The sequence below is a fragment of the Arachis hypogaea genome, chromosome 19 (assembly GCF_003086295.3).
Source record: "Arachis hypogaea cultivar Tifrunner chromosome 19, arahy.Tifrunner.gnm2.J5K5, whole genome shotgun sequence".
In the NCBI taxonomy this organism is placed as follows: domain Eukaryota; kingdom Viridiplantae; phylum Streptophyta; class Magnoliopsida; order Fabales; family Fabaceae; genus Arachis; species Arachis hypogaea.
This window is the reverse complement of record NC_092054.1, coordinates 92,158,930-92,180,014: the sequence shown is the minus strand read 5'-3', so window position 1 is coordinate 92,180,014 and position 21,085 is coordinate 92,158,930. Positions and strand designations below refer to the sequence as shown.

General features: G+C 37.7%; 1 non-coding gene across 1 annotated transcript; it reads left to right on the top strand.

The window, feature by feature from the left end:
- The first annotated feature begins 11,216 nt into the window (after window positions 1–11,216).
- Window positions 11,217–11,324, top strand: LOC112781428 (small nucleolar RNA R71). Its single transcript, XR_003192205.1, has one exon. It is a non-coding gene; the product is annotated as a small nucleolar RNA R71 (small nucleolar RNA).
- Window positions 11,325–21,085: the final 9,761 nt, after the last annotated feature.

The window sequence follows — 21,085 nt, the reverse complement described above, 5'->3', positions numbered from 1 at the left end:
CAGGAGGTACCATGGTTTGCAGACATTGCAAACTATGAAGCTGTGAGATTCATACCTAAAGAGTACAGTAGACAGCAAACGAAAAAATTAATTTCTGATGCAAAGTACTACTTGTGGGATGAGCCATATCTATTTAAAAGATGTGCAGACGGAGTAATCCGTAGATGTGTACCTAGAGAAGAGGCGCAAAAGATCTTATGGCACTGCCATGGATCACAATATGGAGGACATTTCGGAGGTGAGCAAACAGCCACTAAGGTCCTCCAATGTGGCTTCTATTGGCCTACTCTCTATAAAGACTCCCGAGAGTTTGTACGTAATTGTGACAATTACCAGAGAGCTGGTAACTTGCCTCATGGTTATGCCATGCCTCAGCAAGGGATCTTAGAGATTGAGTTGTTTGACGTATGGGGTATTGACTTCATAGGGCCTTTCCTACCATCATACTCAAACATTTATATTCTGGTGACAGTAGACTATGTATCTAAATGGGTAAAGGCAATTGCAACACCCACTAATGATACTAAGACAGTGCTGAAGTTCCTCCATAAATATATCTTCAGCAGGTTTGGTGTCCCTAGAGTACTAATCAGTGATGGGGGCACTCATTTATGCAATTAACAGCTTTACTCTGCTATGGTCCGATATGGAATTAGCCACAAGGTAGCAACTCCATATCATCCACAGACAAATGGGCAGGCTGAAGTCTCTAATAGAGAACTAAAACGAATCCTGGAACGGACTGTAAGTACCCATAGAAAGGATTGGGCAAGGAGTCTGGATGATGCCCTATGGGCGTACAGAACTGCATTCAAAACTCCTATAGGGACCTCTCCATACCAGCTTGTGTATGGTAAAGCCTGTCACCTGCCAGTGGAACTAGAACACAAGGCCTACTGGGCAACCAGATTCCTAAACCTTGATGCCAAGTTAGCTGGAGAGATAAGATTGCTCCAGTTGAATGAGCTAGAGGAATTCAGACTCAATGCTTTCAAAAATGCAAAAATTTACAAAGAGAAAGCAAAAAGGTGGCATGAAAAGAAACTGTCATCCAGAGTCTTTGAGCCAGGACAGAAGGTTCTGCTGTTTAACTCTAGGCTTAGATTATTCCCTGGGAAATTAAAATCCCGGTGGAGGGGACCATATGTGATTACAAGTGTGTCACCATATGGATATGTAGAGCTTCAGAATATTGACTCTGATAAAAAGTTCATTGTTAATGGACAGAGAGTCAAGCATTATCTTGAAAGCAATGTTAAGCAAGAATGCTCAAAATTGAGACTAGATTAAAGATCAGTAAAGTCCAGCTAAAGACAATAAAGAAGCGCTTGATGGGAGGCAACTCAGCCAATAACAGAGTTTATTTGTTATTTAAATAATAATTATAGGAGTTTGATATAAACTATCTTCAAGGTTAATTATCAATTGCAGGAGTTCACAGAGTTACTGAAGGATTCAGAGCATAAAGCACAGAAAAGGAGCTCACTGGCACGAAAACGCTAGTAAGGGGTATTTTGGGCGTTAAACGCCAGAATGGGCACCATTCTGGGCATTTAACGCCAGTAAAGATACCATTCTGGGCATTAAACGCCAGAATGGTTACCATTCTGGGCGTTCAACGCCAGAGTTGCAACATCCTAGGTGTTTAGAAAAATGCCCAGTGATAAAGAATTTTTGGCATTTAATGCCAGCCAAGGTACCTGGCTGGGCGTTAAACGCCCACAATGGCCAACATATGGGCGTTAAACGCCAGAATGGATACCATTCTGGGCGTTTAACGCCAGAAAGGGCTGGGGGAGGAGATTTTGTTCCCACTTCAAATTTTTTCAAACTTTCATGTATAGATTTGAATGAAGACAAATATCCGGAGGTTGATAAACCCCGTTTTTAGGGTTTATCATGCATAGAATCTAAGGGTTTTATCAATGATCTTCCACACTTATTTATATAAAACTGCATGATTTCGTGTCTCTTTCCCTTTTTTACCTCATAGATAAAAATATGCTTCTTTTGCATCAAAATTGAGATATTGTAATCCTCCTTTATTACCAGTAGATGCCTTGATCCGTTTGTTAAGTGATTTCAGAAGTTATAGGGCAAAACTGGCCAAGAGGAAAGAAGGAAGCATGCATGAATGGAAGGAGCATGAGACAAATTAAAGAATGGAAGTTTGGACATGAACGCTGATAAACCACTATTTCATGGTTTATCTTGTGCTCAATAGAGTGGTTTTTATCAACTCTTTACCCACTTATTCATACTATTCGCATGTTTTACGTTTTCCTTCCTGATTTTGTGCTATGATTGAAAACATGCTTCTTTGATCTTATATTTACTAATATTAATCCTCTCTCATTATCATTAGATGCCTTGATGTGTGTGTTAAGTGACTTTAGAGATTACATGGCAGGAATGGCTTAGAGGATGGAAAGAAAGCATGCAAAAGTGGAAGGAATACAAGAAGTTGAAGAAATTGCTAAGCTGTCCAGCCTGACCTCTTCGCACTCAAATGGTCATAACTTGAGCTACAGAGGTCCAAATGAGATGGTTCCAGTTGCATTGGAAAGCTAACGTCCAGGGCTTCACAATGATATATAATTTGCCATAGCTTTCTCGAAGCCAGGCGACGCGAACGCGTGGATCACGCGGACGCGTGACTTGGCAAAAATGCAATCCACGCAAACGCGTGGACGACGCCTCCGCGTCACTTTGCCGTGACCTGAACGTAACAGAAACCACTGGGGGCGATTTTTGGGTTGTTTTTGACCCAGTTTTTGGCCCAACAAACTCATGTTAGAGGCTATAAAGTGGGGGAATGCATCCATTCATCAACATGCTTTCATAATTCACTTTTTATAGTTTAGATGTAGTTTTTAGAGAGAGAGGTTCTCTCCTCTCTCTTAGGATTTAGTTTTAGGATTTAGGATTATTTCTTCTTCATCACAGGTTCAATGTTCGTTTAATTTAGTTTCTCTTCTACTTTTATCTATCCTAGTACTTTGGTTTTTTTATTTTTCTTATTGATTCTCTTCTTTTCCAAATTGGCTTATGAACTCTTTATATTTTTGGATTAATTTCTTTTTATTAAATACAATTGAGGTATTTCAGATTTATAATTCTTATTTAGCTTTTTATATTCTTGGCTTTAATTGATTAACTGGAGGCTCTTGGGTTATTAAACTTATCGTGATTGTTAATTAATTCCTCTAATTGACTGGAATTTCACCAACTCTAGTCTTTCCTTGGGAGTTGGCTAGGACTTGGGAAATCTAACTAATTAGTTCACTTGACTTTCCCTTACTTTTGTAAAGGTTAACTAAGTGGGATTAAATTCAATTCTCATAAGAATAACTAGGATAGGACTTCTGAATTTTCATACCTTGCCAAAAGATTTTATTATTGTTAATTTATTTTACTTGTCATTTAAATTACCTGTTCCTTACTTTCAAAACCCCCAATTTACAAGACTCATAACCTAATAAGAAAACCTCCCTGCAATTCCTTGAGAAGACGACCCGAGGTTTAAATACTTCGGTTATCAATTTTAAAGGGGTTTGTTACTTGTGACAACCAAAGCTTTTGTAAGAAAGGATTTTTGTTGGTTTAAAATCTTTACCTACAAGGAGGATTTATCTGCGAATTTCTAGACCACGCAAAAGTTCTCTCTTCAAAATGGTGCCGTTGCCGAGGAATTGCAAATGTGTGCCTTATTATTGGTTATTGTAAATATTTACTTTTTACTTGTTTATTTATTTTTATTTTTGTTTTTATTTTTGCTTTTTCATAAATTAAGAGGTTATTGGTTTTTATTTAGTTATTAAAAATTTTTTTCAAAAATTTGTTCTTCGTGTTCATCTTGACCTTCAAGTTGTTCTTAGTTGTTTACTTTGTTTCGATCTAAAAATTTTAAGTATGTTGTCATTTTATTGTTTTTCTCTTTCCGCATTTAATTCAAAAATATATTTTCTCTTTCTTTTAATTGAATTTTCGAAATTTGCATAAAAAAAATAAAAATAAAAATTCAGATTTTTTATTTTAAAATTTTTATCTTATCTTATCTTAGTTCTAAATTTCAAAATTCAAAATTCAAAATTCAAAATTTAAATTTAAAATTTTAAAAATCAAACCTTTTCAAAATTTAAATCTTTTTCAAATCTCTATCTTATATTGTTGACTTTTTCAAAATTCGAATTTCAAAATTTAAATTTCAAATTTCAAAATTCAAATCTTTTTCAAAAATCATATCTTTTTCAAAATCTTATCTTATCTTATTTCAAAAATCAAATTTCAAAATTAAATATTTAAATTTCAAATTTCAAATTTTAAAATTCAAATTTAAAAAATTAAAATTCAAATTTCAAAATTTAATTTTCAAATTCAAAATTTAAAATTCAATAACCTTTTAATTTAAATTTGTTTTTATTTTCGTTTTTAATTTTTATTTGCTATTAATGGAAATAGGCATCAAGGTTGGAAGAATCAACGATGGGAGAAGCCACAAGGATTTAATCAACCCTCTTGGTAACAACCCCCTCCAATGCACTATAACCAATAACCATTCTGTGATGCATACCAAGATGATGATTATGGTGGACCCTTGGTACGCGGAATCGTGATTACACTTTAATTATGTAAAATTCATTGCTCTTTCTTTCCCTGGAAATGGCGCCAAAAACATGATGCCAAGACCATGGTTCACAACTCCGTGTAACTAACCAGCAAGTGCACTGGGTCGTCCAAGTAATACCTTACGTGAGTAAAGGTCGAATCCCACGGAGATTGTTGGTATGAAGCAAGTTATGGTCACCTTGAAAATCTCAGTTAGGCAGATATAAATTGATAATGGTGTTTTCGAATAATAATTAATAGAATAGGGATAGAAATACTTATGTAATTCATTGGTGAGAATTTCAGATAAGCGAATGGAGATTCTTTTCGTTCCTCTGAACCTCTGCTTTCCTGCTATCTTTATCCAGTTAGTCTTACTCCTTTCCATGGCTGGCTTTATGTGATACATCACCATTGTCAACGGCTACTTTCGGTCATCTCTCGGGAAAATGATCTAATGCCCTGTCACGGCATGGCTAATCGTCTGGAGGCATCACCCTTGTCAATGGCTTCATCTTATCCTCTCAGTGAAAATGATCAACGCACCCTGTCACGGCACGACTATTCATCTGTCGGTTCTCGATCATGCTGTAATAGGATTTACTATCCTTTTGCGTCTGCCACTAATGCCCCGCAATCGCGAGTTTGGAGCTCGTCACAGTCATTCATTCATTGAATCCAACTCGGAATACCACAGACAAGGTTTAGACCTTCCGGATTCTCTTGAATGCCGCCATCATTCTAGCTTACACCACGAAGATTCCGATTAAGAGATCTAAGAGATACTCATTCAATCTAATGTAGAACGGGAGTGGTTGTCAGGCACGCGTTCATAAGGAATGATGATGATTGTCATGTTCATCACATTCAGATTGAAGTACGAATGAATATCTTAGAAGCGAAATAAGATGAATTGAATAGAAAACAGCAGTACTTTGCGTTAATCTTTGAGGAACAGTAGAGCTCCACACCATAATCGATGGAGTGTAGAAACTCTACCGTTGAAAATACATAAGTGAAAGGTCCAGGCATGGCCGAACGGCAAGCCCCTCTGATCTAAGAACCAGGCGTCCAAAGATCCTAAGATGATCCAAAGATACCTAATACAATAGTAAAAGGTCCTATTTATAATAAACTAGCTACTAGGGTTTACAGAAGTAAGTAATTGACGCATAAATCCATTTCCGGGGGCCACTTGGTGTGTGCTTGGGCTGAGCTTGAGTGTTGCACGTGTAGAGGTCCTTCCTGGAGTTGAACGCCAGCTTTTGTGCCAGTTTGGGCGTTCAACTCTGGTTTTGGCTCCTTTTCTGGCGCTGGACGCCAGATTTGGGCAGAAAGCTGGCGTTGAACGCCAGTTTACATCGTCTATTCTTGGCCAAAGTATGGACTATTATATATTGCTGGAAAGCCCTGGATGTCTACTTTCCAACGTAATTAAAAGCGCGCCATTTCAAGTTCTGTAGCTCCAGAAAACCCACTTTGAGTGCAGGGAGGTCAGAATCCAACAGCATCAGCAGTCCTTCTTCAACCTCTGAATCTGATTTTTGCTCAAGTCCCTCAATTTCAGCCAGAAAATACCTGAAATCACAGAAAAACACACAAACTCATAGTAAAGTCCAGAAATGTGAATTTAACATAAAAACTAATGAAAACATCCCTAAAAGTAACTAGATCCTACTAAAAACATACTAAAAACAATGTCAAAAAGCGTATAAATTATCCGCTCATCACAACACCAAACTTAAATTGTTGCTTGTCCCCAAGCAACTGAAAATCAAATAGGATAAAAAGAAGAGAATATACTATAAATTCCAAACTATCAATGAAACATAGCTGCAATCATATGAGCGGGACTTATAGCTTTTTGCCTCTTGAATAGTTTTGGCATCTCACTTTATCCATTGAGGTTCAGAATGATTGGCATCTATAGGAACTCAGAGTTCAGATAGTGTTATTGATTCTCCTAGTTCAGTATGATGATTCTTGAACACAGCTTCTTTATGAGTCTTTGCCGTGGCCCTAAGCACTTTGTTTTCCAGTATTACCACCGGATACATAAATGCCACAGACACAAAATTGGGTGAACCTTTTCAGATTGTGACTCAGCTTTGCTAGAGTCTCCAATTAGAGGTGTCCAGGGTTCTTAAGCATACTCTTTTTTTGCTTTGGACCTTGACTTTAACCGCTCAGTCTCAGTTTTCACTTGACACCTACACGCCACAAGCACATGGTTAGGGACAGCTTTGTTTAGCCACTTAGACCAGGATTTTATTCCTTTAGGCCCTCCTATCCACTGATGCTCAAAGCCTTGGGATCCTTTTTATTGCCCTTGCCTTTTGGTTTTAAGGGTTATTGGCTTTTTGCTCTTGCCTCTTGGTTTTAAGAGCTTTTGGCTTTTTCTGCTTGCTTTTCTTTCTATTATTTTTTCGCCTATTTTTTTTTCTGCAAGCTTTGTTCTTTGCTGCTTTTTCTTGCTTCAAGAATCATTTTTATGATTTTTCAGATTATCAAATAACATGTCTCCTAGTCATCATTCTTTCAAGAGCCAACATATTTAACATTCTTAAACAACAACTTCAAAAGACATATGCACTGTTCAAGCATTCATTCAGAAAATAAGAAGCATTGTCACCACATCAATATAATTAAGCTAAGTTCAAGGATAAATTCGAAACTCATGTACTTCTTGTTCTTTTGAATTAAAACAGTTTTTATTTTAAGAGAGGTGATGGATTCATAGGACATTCATAACCTTAAGACAAAGTTACTAACTACTACTGATCATGTAATGAAGACACACACATAGATAAGCACATATCATAGAAAACGAAAAATAGAAGAAATAAGAACAAGGAATGAATCCACCTTAGTGATGGTGGCGTTTCCTTCTTGAGGAACCAATGATGTCCTTGAGCTCTTCTATGTCTCTTCCTTGTCTTTGTTGCTCCTCCCTCATTGCTTTTTGATCTTCTCTTATTTCATGAAGCATGATGGAGTGCTCTTGATGTTCCACCCTTAGTTGTCCCATGTTGGAACTTAATTCTTCTAGGGAGGTGTTGATGTGCTCCCAATAGTTCTGTGAAGGAAAGTGCATTTGAGGCATTTCCGGGATCTCATGGTGATGAGCTTCATATGCCTCTTGAGCTCCATGAATGGGCTCTCTTACTTGCTCCATCTTTTTCTTAGTGATGGGCTTGTCCTCTTTAATGAGGATATCTCCCTCTATGTCAATCCCAGCTGAATTGCATAGGTGGCAAATGAGGTGAGGAATGGCTAACCTTGCCATAGTGGAAGACTTGTCAGCCACCTTGTAGAGTTCTTGAGGTATAATCTCATGAACTTCCACCTCTTCTCCAATCATGATGCTATGGATCATGATGGCCCGGTGTATAGTAACTTCAGACCGGTTGCTAGTGGGAATGATTGAGCATTGAATGAACTCCAACCATCCTCTAGCTACAGGCTTGAGGTCCAATCTTCTTAGTTGAACCGGCTTGCCTTTGGAGTCAATCTTCCATTGAGCTCCTTCCACGCATATGTCCATAAGGACTTGGTCCAACCTTTGATTAAAGTTGACCCTTATAGTGTAGGGGCGTTCATCTCCTTGCATCATGGGCAAGTTAAACGCCAACCTCACATTCTCCAGACTAAAATCTAAGTATTTCCCCCGAACCATTGTAACATAGTTCTTTGGATCCGGATTCTTACTTTGATCATGGTTCTTGGTGATCCATGCATTAGCATAGAACTCTTGAACTATTAGGATGCCGACTTGTTGGATGTGATTTGTTAGAACTTCCCAACCTCTTCTTTGAATTTCATGTCGGATCTCCGGATACTCATTTCTTTTGAGTTTAAAAGGGACCTCAGGGATCACCTTCTTCTTGGCCACAACATCATAGAAGTGGTCTTGATGGGCTTTGGAGATGAACCTTTCCATCTCCCATGACTCGGATGTGGAAGCTTTTGTCTTCCCTTTCCCCTTTCTAGAGGATTCTCCGGTCTTAGGTGCCATCAATGGTAATGGAAAAGCAAAAAGCTTATGCTTTTACCACACCAAACTTAGAATTTTGCTCGCCCTCGAGCAATAAAAGAAAGAATAGATGAAGAAGAAGAAGAAATGGAGGAGAGGGAGAGTGGGAAGTGTTTCGGCCAAGAAGGGTGTAGAGGGGTGTGTTGTGTGAATTTGATGAAGAATGGAGGGCTTTATATAGGGAAGGGAGGGGGGAAAGGTTTCGGCCATATGGGTGGGTTTGGGTGGGAAATTGGTTTTGAATTTTTGAAGGTAGGTGGAGTTTATGAGGTAGGTTTATGGGGAAGAGTGGATGGATGTGAGTGGAGGTAGGTGGTGGGGAAGAGAGATTAAGGTGATCGGTGAAGGGTTTTTTTGGGGAAGAGTGTTTATGGGGTTGTGTGAAAGAGAGTGGTGAGAAGAAGTGAGTGGAGGTAGGTGGGGATCCTGTGGGGTCCACAGATCCTGAGGTGTTCAAGGATATACATCCCTGCACCCATTAGGCATGTAAAAATGCCTTTGTACACAACTATGGGCGTTCAGTGCCAGGTTGGTGGCCATTTTGGGCGTTCAACGCCCATTTGTGTGCCATTTCTGGCGTTGAACGCCAGAACCATGCCTGTTCTGGCGTTCAGCGCCCAGAAGCTGCCCATTTTGGGCGTTCAGCGCCAGAACCATGCTCTGTTCTGGTGCTGAACGCCAGACAGATGCTCCTCTAGGGTGTGATTTTTCTTCTGCTATTTTTGATTCTGTTTTCAATTTTTCTATTTATTTTGTGACTCCACATGATCATGAACCTATAATAACATGAAAAACAATGAAAATAAAAATTAGATAAATAAACATTGGGTTGCCTCCCAACAAGCGCTTCTTTAATGTCAATAGCTTGACAGTGGGCTCTCATGGAGCCTCACAGATGTTCAGAGCATTGTTGAAACTCTCCAACACCAAACTTAGAGTTTGGATATGGGAGTTTAACACCAAACTTAGAGTTTGGTTATGGCCTCCCAACACCAAACTTAGAGTTTGACTATGGGGGCTTGGGTTGACTCTGCCTTGAGAGAAGCTTTTCATGATTCCTCTCCATGGTTGCAGAGGGAGATCCTTGAGTTTTAAACACAAGGGAGTCCTCATTCCATTGAAGGACTAGTTCACCTGTGTCAACATCAATCACAGCTCTTGCTGTGGCCAGGAAAGGTCTTCCTAGGATGATGGATTCATCCTCTTCCTTTCCAGTATCTAGGACTATGAAATCAGCAGGGATGTAAAGGCCTTCAACCTTTACTAACACGTCCTCTACTTGTCCATAAGCCTGTTTTCTTGAATTGTCTGCCATCTCTAATGAGATTTTAGCAGCTTGCACCCCATAGATTCCCAGTTTCTCTATTACAGAGAGGGGCATGAGGTTTATTCCTGAACCAAGGTCACCCAGAGCCTTAAAGATCATGGTGCCTATGGTACAGGGTATTATGAACTTTCCAGGATCCTGTCTCTTCTGAGGCAATGTCAGTTGATCCAGATCACTTAGTTCATTGATGAACAAGGGAGGTTCAACTTCCCAAGTATCAATGCCAAATAATTTGGCATTCAGCTTCATGATTGCACCAAGAAACTTGGCAGTTTGCTCTTCAGTAACATCCTCATTCTCTTTAGAAGAGGAATACTCATCAGAGCTCATGAAGGGCATAAGGAGGTTCATTGGAATCTCTATGGTCTCTAGCTGAGCCTCAGAGTCCTTTGGTTCCTCAGAGGGAAGCTCCTTATTGATCACTGGACGTCCCAGGAGGTCTTCCTCCTTGGGATTCACATCCTCCTCTCCTTCTTTGGGTTCGGCAATGGTGCTTATGTCAATGGCCTTGCACTCTCCTTTTGGATTCTCTTCTGTATTGCTTGGGAGAGTACTGGGAGGGATTTCAGTGATCCTTTTACTCAGCTGGCCCACTTGTGCTTCCAGATTTATAATGGAAGATCTTGTTTCATTCATGAAACTTACAGCGGCCTTAGATAGATCAGAGACTAAGTTTGTTAAATTAGAAGTATTTTGTTCAGAGTTCTCTGTCTGTTGCTGAGTGGATGGTGGAAAAGGTTTATTATTGTTAAACCTGTTTCTTCCACCATTATTAAAGCCTTGTTGAGGCTTTTGATCCTTCCATGAGAAATTTGGATGATTTCTCCATGATGAGTTATAGGTGTTTCCATAAGGTTCACCTAAGTAATTTACCTCTGCTATTGTAGGGTTTTCAGGATCATAAGCTTCTTCTTTAGAAGATGCCTCTTGAGCACTGTTGGATGCAGCTTGCATTCCATGCAGACTCTGAGAGATCATATTGACTTGCTGAGTCAATATTTTATTCTGAGCCAATATGGCATTCAGAGTATCAACTTTAAGAACTCCCTTCTTCATAGGTGTCCCATTGCTCATAGGATTCCTTTCAGAAGTGTACATGAACTGGTTATTAGCAACCATGTCAATGAGTTCTTGAGCTTCTGCAGGCATTTTCTTTAGGTGAATGGATCCACCTGCAGAAGTGTCCAGTGACATCTTTGATAGCTCAGATAAACCATCATAGAATATATCCAGGATGGTCCATTCTGAAAGCATTTCAGAAGGACACTTTTTGGTCAACTGTTTGTATCTTTCCCAAGCTTCATAGAGGGATTCACCTTCTTTCTGTCTGAAGGTTTGAACATCAGCTCTAAGCTTGCTCAGCTTTTGAGGAGGAAAGTACTTGGCTAAGAAAGCCGTGACCAGCTTATCCCAAGAGTTCAGGCTGTCTTTGGGTTGAGAATCCAACCATAATCTAGCTCTGTCTCTTACAGTAAAAGGGAAAAGCATGAGCCTGTAGACTTCAAGATCTACTCCATTAGTCTTAACAGTATCACATATCTGCAAGAATTCAGTTAAGAACTGAAAAGGATCTTCAGATGGAAGTCCATGAAACTTGCAGTTCTGCTGCATCAGAGAAACTAATTGAGGTTTCAGCTCAAAGTTATTTGCTCCAATGGCAGGAATGGAGATGCTTCTTCCATGTAAGCTGGAATTTGGTGCAGTAAAGTCACCAAGCATCCTCCTTGTATTATTATTATTTTCGGCTGCCATCTCCTCTTCCTGTTCGAAAATTTCTGAAAGGTTATCTCTGGATTGTTGTAATTTAGCTTCTCTTAATTTTCTCTTCAGAGTCCTTTCAGGTTCTGGATCTGCTTCAACAAGAATGTTCTTGTCCTTGCTCCTGCTCATATGAGAAAGAAGAGGGCACAGAGAAAATAATAATAATAATATGGATCCTTTATATCACAGTATAGAGGTCCTTGTGTTAGTAGAAGAAGAGAGGAAGACAAATAATGTAATGTAATGGAAGAAACACAACTGTGAGGAGAGTAGAGATGTGAGATGAGAGAGAAGAGAATTTTCAAAAATAATTTTTGAAAAAGAGTTAGTGATTTTCGAAAATAGTTTTTGAAAAATGTTAGTAATTTTTTTTTCGAAAATTTTTAAAATCAAAAGTTAAAATAATTAGTTAATTAAAAAGAAATTTTTGAAAAAGGGGGAAGATATTTTCGAAAATTAGAGAGAGAGAGTTAGTTAGGTAGTTTTGAAAAAGATAAGAAACAAACAAAAAGTTAGTTAGTTAGTTGAAACAAATTTTGAAAAGATAAGAAGTTAGGAAGTTGGAAAAGATATTTTGAAATCAAATTTTTGAAAAAGATATGATTTTGAAAAAGGTAAGATAAAAAGATATTTTTGAAAAGATATGATTAAAATTAGTTTTGAAAAAGATTTAATTTTTAAAATCACAATTCATGACTTGATTCACAAGAAATCAGAAGATATGATTCTAGAACTTAAAGTTTGAATCTTTCTTAACAAGTAAGTAACAAACTTGAAATTTTTGAATCAAAACATTAATTGTTATTGTTATTTTCGAAAATTTGATATAAAAATAAGAAAAAGATTTTTGAAAAATATTTTTGGAATTTTCAAAAGTAACTAAGAATTTTGAAAAAGATTTGATTTTTGGAAAAAGATTTTTGAAAAGATAGGATTTTCAAATTGAAAATTTGATTTGACTCATGAAAACAACTAGATATTTTTTTTTATTTATTTTTTTTTAAATTTTTGAAAAAGTCAACTCAAATTTTCGAATTTATGAGAGAGAAAAAGGAAAAGATATATTTTTTTGATTTTTGAAATTTTTATGAAAAACATGAAAATTATGCAATGCATGAAATTTTTATATCAAAACAATGAATGCATGCAAGAATGCTATGAATGTCAAGATGAACACCAAGAACACTTTGAATGTCAAGATGAACATCATAGACACAATTTTGAAAAAATTTTTTAATGCAAAGAAAACATGCAAGACACCAAACTTAGAATTCTTTAATGCTTACGCCCCAAGAATTCAAGAATGCATATGAAAAACACCATACAACACAAAACAAAAAATCATCAAGATCAAACAAGAAGACTTACCAAGAACAACTTGAAGATCATGAAGAACACTATGAATGCATTAATTTTCGAAAAATGCAAGATGCACATGCAATTGACACCAAACTTATAACATGACTCAAGACTCAAACAAAAACACAAAAATGTTTTTGATTTTTATGATTTTCTAAATTTTTTTTTTTTGGATTTTTTTCGAAAATTATATGAAAAAGAAAAAATAAGGATTCCAAAATTTTTCACATGAATTCCAGGAATCTTGCATTCTTAGTCTAAAGCTTCAGTCCAGGAATTAGACATGGCTCACTAGCCAGCCAAGCTTTCAATGAAAGCTCCGGTCCAAAACACTAGACATGGCCAATGGCCAGCCAAGATTCAACAAGATATCAGAATATACTGCTCATTACTTATCAAATATGTAACTTGCCTCTATGCTGATGGTTTGGAAGCCTCAGTCCAAAAGAATTTAGACATGGCTTTGCAGCCAGCCAGGCTTCACATGCTTCATGAAACACAAGAATTCATTCTTAAAAATTTTGAATAAAAATATATTTTTTTGAAAACATTTTTATTTTTTCGAAAATAGATGAGAAATTTTTGAAATATTTTTGAAAAATTTTTGAAAAGAAAACAAAAAGAAAATTACCTAATCTGAGCAACAAAATGAACCGTCAGTTGTCCAAACTCGAACAATTATGTAAAATTCATTGCTCTTTCTTTCCCTGGAAATGGCGCCAAAAACATGATGCCAAGACCATGGATCACAACTCCGTGTAACTAACCAGCAAGTGTACTGGGTCGTCCAAGTAATACCTTACATGAGTAAGGGTCGAATCCCACGGAGATTGTTGGTATGAAGCAAGCTATGGTCACCTTGCAAATCTCAGTTAGGCAGATATAAATTGATAATGGTGTTTTCGAATAATAATTAATAGAATAGGGATAGAAATACTTATGTAATTCATTGGTGAGAATTTCAGATAAGCGAATGGAGATGCTTTTCGTTCCTCTGAACCTCTGCTTTCCTGCTATCTTCATCCAGTCAGTCTTACTCCTTTCCATGGCTGGCTTTATGTGATACATCACCATTGTCAACGGCTACTTTCGGTCATCTCTCGGGAAAATGATCCAATGCCCTGTCACGGCACAGCTAATCGTCTGGAGGCATCACCCTTGTCAATGGCTTCATCTTATCCTCTCAGTGAAAATAATCAACGCACCCTGTCACGGCACGGCTTTTCATCTGTCGGTTCTCGATCATGCTGGAATAGGATTTACTATCCTTTTGTGTCTGTCACTAACGCCCCGCAATCGCGAGTTTGGAGCTCGTCACAGTCATTCATTCATTGAATCCTACTCGGAATACCACAGACAAGGTTTAGACCTTCCGGATTCTTTTGAATGCCGCCATCATTCTAGCTTACACCACGAAGATTCCGATTAAGAGATCTAAGAGATACTCATTCAATCTAATGTAGAACGGGAGTGGTTGTCAGGCACGCGTTCATAAGGAATGATGATGATTGTCACGTTCATCACATTCAGATTGAAGTACGAATGAATATCTTAGAAGCAAAATAAGATGATTTGAATAGAAAACAGTAGTACTTTGCATTAATCTTTGAGGAACAGCAGAGCTCCACACCTTAATCTATGGAGTGTAGAAACTCTACCGTTGAAAATACATAAGTGAAACGTCCAGGCATGGCCGAATGGCCAGCCCCTCTGATCTAAGAACCAGGCGTCCAAAGATCCTAAGATGATCCAAAGATACCTAATACAATAGTAAAAGGTCCTATTTAAAATAAACTAGCTACTAGGGTTTACAGAAGTAAGTAATTGATGCATAAATCCATTTCCGGGGCCCACTTGGTGTGTGCTTGGGCTGAGCTTGAGTGTTGCACATGTAGAGATCCTTCTTGGAGTTGAACGCCAGCTTTTGTGCCAGTTTGGGCGTTCAACTCTGGTTTTGGCTCCTTTTCTGGCGCTGGACCACAGATTTGGGCAGAAAGCTGGCGTTGAACGCCAGTTTACGTCGTCTACTCTTGGCCAAAGTATAGACTATTATATATTTCTGGAAAGCCCTGGATGTCTACTTTCCAACGCAATTAGAAGCGCGCCATTTCGAGTTCTGTAGCTCAAGAAAATCCACTTTAAGTGCAGGGAGGTCAGAATCCAACAGCATCAGCAGTCCTTCTTTAACCTCTGAATCTGATTTTTGCTCAAGTCCCTCAATTTCAGCCAGAAAATACCTGAAATCACAGAAAAACACACAAACTCATAGTAAAGTCCAGAAATTTGAATTTAACATAAAAACTAATGAAAACATCCCTAAAAGTAACTAGATCCTACTAAAAACATACTAAAAACAATGTCAAAAAGCGTATAAATTATCCGCTCATCAACCCCCTTGTAGTTACTAACAAGTCCCGCCATATGCTTATGAACCATCTCCTCAACACAACTCTGGACCACCATACTCACAAGCCCCTTGCCACCAAACACCACCATATGACCCTAACCCGTATCCACACCAATTCCAATCCAATTACTCCCAAGAACCACCACTTTCCTATGCACCATGTCCATATCCATCACCCCAAGAATCAAGGGAGCAACTCAAGGAAACATTTGAAAAATTTCATGCCACACTTCACCAATTGAATCAAGCGATAAATAGACTACCTTCCCGATGTTTGGACACTCAAAAAACCCCCATGGCTTCATATGGACAATCTAATGAAGAACGTAGCATGAAGGAGATACTAGAAACTCCAGTGGATAGTACGGAGCATGACTTTGTACTGGAACAAGTGGAAGAAGCTATAATTATTGAAGAGGAAGAAGTGGTTGAAGACTTAGGAGATGCTGAACCTCCATGGGAAAGTCAAGTTATAGATCCTCCTTCAAAGACGTTTGAAATTGATGTTGAGGAGGGTGTACAACCTCCAAGGCATACCATGGTTGAAGACTTTGAAGAGGTTGATCAAGAGATGGATTCAATCATTGATGAATTCTTATTTACAATTGAATCCTCTCCCATTGGACTTGACATGGAAATTAAAGAAGAAAAAGCACAACCTCCCATGCCCTTGATGAACAATGAAGAAGAGATCAAATTGGAAGAAAGCTACCAAGAGGAAGTGGTTGATATTGAAGAAACTTGCAAGGTGGTGGAAGTTGTCAAAGAAGAGCCCAATATAATGGAGCTGGAAATCACCTTGCCAAAGTTGTTAGAGACCTCTCCCCCAAAGCCATCACCATCCATTCCTTCATTCAAGTGGGTAAATCTTTCATCTCTAAGCTTAATTAGCTCACTTGAATATGCTTTACTTGAAACAGATGGTCAGCTTAGAGCTCTTTGTGGCATTAAGCGTAAGAGGAAGATGGTTAGTGGTAGGAGTCGTCATGCAAGATTCAATATAGTGGAAAGCTCAAACTTTAAATGCAATGGTTGGTGTAAAGCTCAACTGAATGGGTCTAGGAAATTGTTTGGCCGCTTTAGTGAGAATTCAGATTGCCTGCCACCCGGTTGGAACACTAATGATCAACAAGAAGATGGGGGCAAAAGCAAGGTTTAGGACCCCGGAATTCATTCTGGCAATCAACACTCTTGGGGCCTTGTCACTTGCTTTAACTTGCTTGAAGGCTTTCTGCGCCTAGTTTGGGATCCCGGAGGCTACTGGAATTCCAAACATTGGTGGATATTTTTAGATGAATTCAAACACAAGCCACCATAACAGGAAGCTCATCCAATGTCCAACTTAAGAATATTAACTAAAAGTGCTAGGTGGGAGACAACCCACCATGGTATGATCGTTTCTTTTTCAATTTTATTTCATGTTGTTTGTTTTTATTTTATATTATTTTCATTGAACCTGGAATTACTCATAACATCCATGTCGTTTTGCATTCTGCATACTATATAAAAAAAAAAAAAAAAACGCACGCGACGCGGCAGCGTCGGTGACGCGTCCGCGTCACCAGTGCATTATGAAGAAGAGAAAGTAAACAAAAAGTCACCCGAAAGCGTGGCTGGAGGCGCACTTTAGGCACAAACATACCCACGTGTCTGCGTAACCCATGCGGCCACGTCATTTGGAAAAATAGTCTCCCACACGTCCACGTCACCCACGCGAACGCGTGCTCCAACAAATCGACGTAAAAAGGGTGCATGGCCGAAAGTTGTGCTGGAGTAGGGCTGGACTGACGCTAGACGCACAAGCCTTACCACGCGTCCGCGTGACCGACGTGTCCGTGTCATCCTCCAATCTTGGCTATTCACGCGATCGCGTCCACCATGAGAACGCGTCACCTCGAAAATTGGCAACAATGAGTTTTGAAAAGAGAGTTGTGCCAGCGCGAGGCTGCCCTCGCGCCAGTAGCACAGAACGAGTCACGCGTCCGCATGACTGAAACGTTTGCGTCACTTGAAAATATCGTAACTCACGCGTCCACGTCACATGCGACGCACAGCTTAACCAGATCAGTGCCAATTATCTTATCTTTTCTTCCCCAATCCTAATTTTTCCTCCCTTCTTTCTTACTTACTTCTTCTTCCGTTCTTTACCTTCTCATTCTCCTTATCTTTCATTTTATTTTACTTAATTTATTTGCATATTTCATTCATTGCATCTTAATTTTGTGCATATTTTTGTTTTCTTTTCTAAATTCATTATTTTTCCTTTGGTGTTAAAATTTTCTTATTTAACTGTTGCATCTTCTCTTGAATTATTTTGGGTGCTTAGTGACTTGTGTTATTCTGGTTAGGTAATATTATTTAAATCAATGCCAATATTTTATACCTGTATTATTTTTGCATTGACATGAATTTATATTATCTTTTCTTACCCACTCTCTTTTCCATTGTTGCAAATTTTTTGCACTCTTGATTTGCCATGTACTTCTACTATTCTCTCACTTGCATGTTGTAGCTACCATGTAATTGACACCCTTATTATCTGGCATTAACACCCATATTTTATTTATTTTTTATCTTTTGGGTTACTTTTCTTCTTTTCCCTCTTCTTTCAGGTTGGCCACCACAAAGGGAGAGGAAAAGCTTCTTAATGGGAAGACAAACAAGTCCACCTGCACAATCTTCAGAGAAAAGCATCAGTTGGAGCCACCCATCCACTTGTACATCTTAGCATGCACCGAGGACGGTGCAATCTTTAAGTGTGGGGAGGTCGATATCGATCTCCATGGGTTAGTTACTCTTCTATCTCAACACCAATGGTTTATTTTCCTTGTTAGTTGTTGCATTTACATGTTTGATTGCATATTTGTTTGATTTTGTGCATATTTTACTACTTGGTTGAAGAAATATTTTCTTTTTCAAAAAACTTTTAGAGCATTTCACTAATTTAAATAAAATTTAATGTTACACTTGTTTGAAGAAATATTATACTGGAACATGGTTTAGAGCTCAAACAAACAAAACCTGTGAGATTTTTGAGCCTATTTGAATTAGTTGCATTTTACCAACCAATATTTTATTTTTGGTGTGTGTTTTTCTCTCTAAAATTGTGATCTTTGTCTTGATTAATTCTATATTTCCATGGTTTGATGTATGCATACACTTACATGATTGAGGCCTTTATTTCTCTGAGCTTACATACCCATATGGCCTTACCCTTTTCATTATTCTTTGCAAACCAATTTTGAGTCTATTTTACCCCTTTGTTCTTTACTTTAGCACATCATTAACTCTAAGCAGAAAACAATAATATCCTTAATTTGAATCCTTGGTTAGCTTAGACTAGTGAGAATGCTCATGAATTAAGTATGGGGAAAGTTGAATTTGGAAACATTTAGTTTGAGAATTGAGTATGTTAGAATTTTCTGAAAATGTGAAAAAAATGTTTAGGACATGATTCATGCATCCAATAATTTAATCATATGCATTGAGAAAAATAAAAGAATATATATATATATATATATATATATAATAAAAAGTGAGAAAAAGAAAAGAAAAAAGAGCAATTAAGCAAAAAAGGGACAAAATGCCCCAAAGTAAGTGGTGAAAGCAATTCATATGTACTGTACTTGAAATTAGAATGCATGAATATGTGGAAAATATGGTTAATAGATAGTTAGATGTGGTATTATGATTACATGGATTGTCTAAAGTTAGGTGGAAAGTTTAAGTTAATTAAGGATCCAGATTTTAGTCCACTTGGCCAAATATAATCCTACCTTGACCCTAACCCCATTACAACCATTAAAAGACCTCTTGATATGTATATCTGTGCATTAAATTATGTTGATTGTTAGATGAAGAGCAAGCCTTAGAAAGCAAGGTTAGTAGAGAATTGAGAGAATCGAACCTAAAACACTTGAGTGATTAGAGTGCATACACTTCCAGTGAGGGTTCGATGCTCGATTCTTTGTTCCCGGCTTGCATGAGCTATTTTCTTCTACAAGCCTATTGTACTTCATTTTTATGATTTGAATTAGTGAAATCCAGTTCATATTTATTCTTGGAGAATTTATTTACTTTTAAACCAAGTAGGAAAAAGCATTATTCATGTAGTTAGATTCATAAAGATAGGTTGCATTTCATACATTCTACCATTCCTCTTCACCCCTTTATAGTTTCTCTTGAGCTTAGCATGAGGACATGCTAATATTTAAGTGTAGGGAGGTTGATAAACCACTATTTTATGGTTTATCTTGTGCTCAATAGAGTGGTTTTTATCAACTCTTTACCCACTTATTCATACTATTCGCATGTTTTACGTTTTCCTTCCTGATTTTGTGCTATGATTGAAAACATGCTTCTTTGATCTTATATTTGCTAATATTAATCCTCTCTCATTACCATTAGATGCCTTGATATGTGTGTTAAGTGATTTCAGAGATTACAGGGTAGGAATGGCCCAGAGGATGGAAAGAAAGCATGCAAAAGTGGAAGGAATACAAGAAGTTGAAGAAATTGCTAAGCTGTCTAGCCTGACCTCTTCGCACTCAAACAGTCATAACTTGAGCTACAGAGGTCCAAATAAGATGGTTCCAGTTGCGTTGGAAAGCTAACGTCCGGGGCTTTGCAACGATATATAATTTGCCATAGCTTCCTCGAGGCCAGACGACGCAAACGCGTGGATCACATCGACGCGTGACCTGGCAAAAATGCAATCCACGCAAATGCATGGACGACGCCTCCACGTCACTTTGCCGCCACTTGAACGTAACAGAAATCACTGGGGGCAATTTCTGGGTTATTTTTTACCCAGTTTTCGGCCCAGAAAACTCAGATTAGAGGCTATAAAGTGGGGGAATGTATCCATTCATCAACATCCTTTCATAATTCACTTTTCATAGTTTAGATGTAGTTTTTAGAGAGAGAGGTTCTCTCCTCTCTCTTAGGATTTAGTTTTAGGATTTAGGATTATTTCTTCTTCATCACAGGTTCAATGTTCGTTTAATTTAGTTTCTCTTCTACTTTTATCTATCCTAGTACTTTGGTTTATTTATTTTTCTTATTGATTCTCTTCTTTTCCAAATTGGCTTATGAACTCTTTATATTTTTGGATTAATTTTTTTTTATTAAATGCAATTGAGGTATTTCAGATTTATAATTCTTATTTAGCATTTTATATTCTTGGCTTTAATAGATTAACTGGAGGCTCTTGAGTTATTAAACTTATCGTGATTGTTAATTAATTCCTCTAATTGACTGAAATTTCACTAACTATAGTCTTTCCTTGGGAGTTGGCTAGGACTTGGGAAATCTAACTAATTAGTTCACTTGACTTTCCCTGACTTTTGTAAAGGTTAACTAAGTGAGATTAAATTCAATTCTCATAAGAATAACTAGGATAGGACTTCTGAATTTTCATACCTTGCCAAAAGATTTGATTATTGTTAATTTATTTTACTTGTAATTTAAATTACCTGTTCCTTACTTTCAAAACCCCCAATTTACAAGACTCATAACCAATAATAAGAATACCTCCCTGCAATTCCTTGAGAAGACAACCCGAGGTTTAAATACTTCGGTTATCAATTTA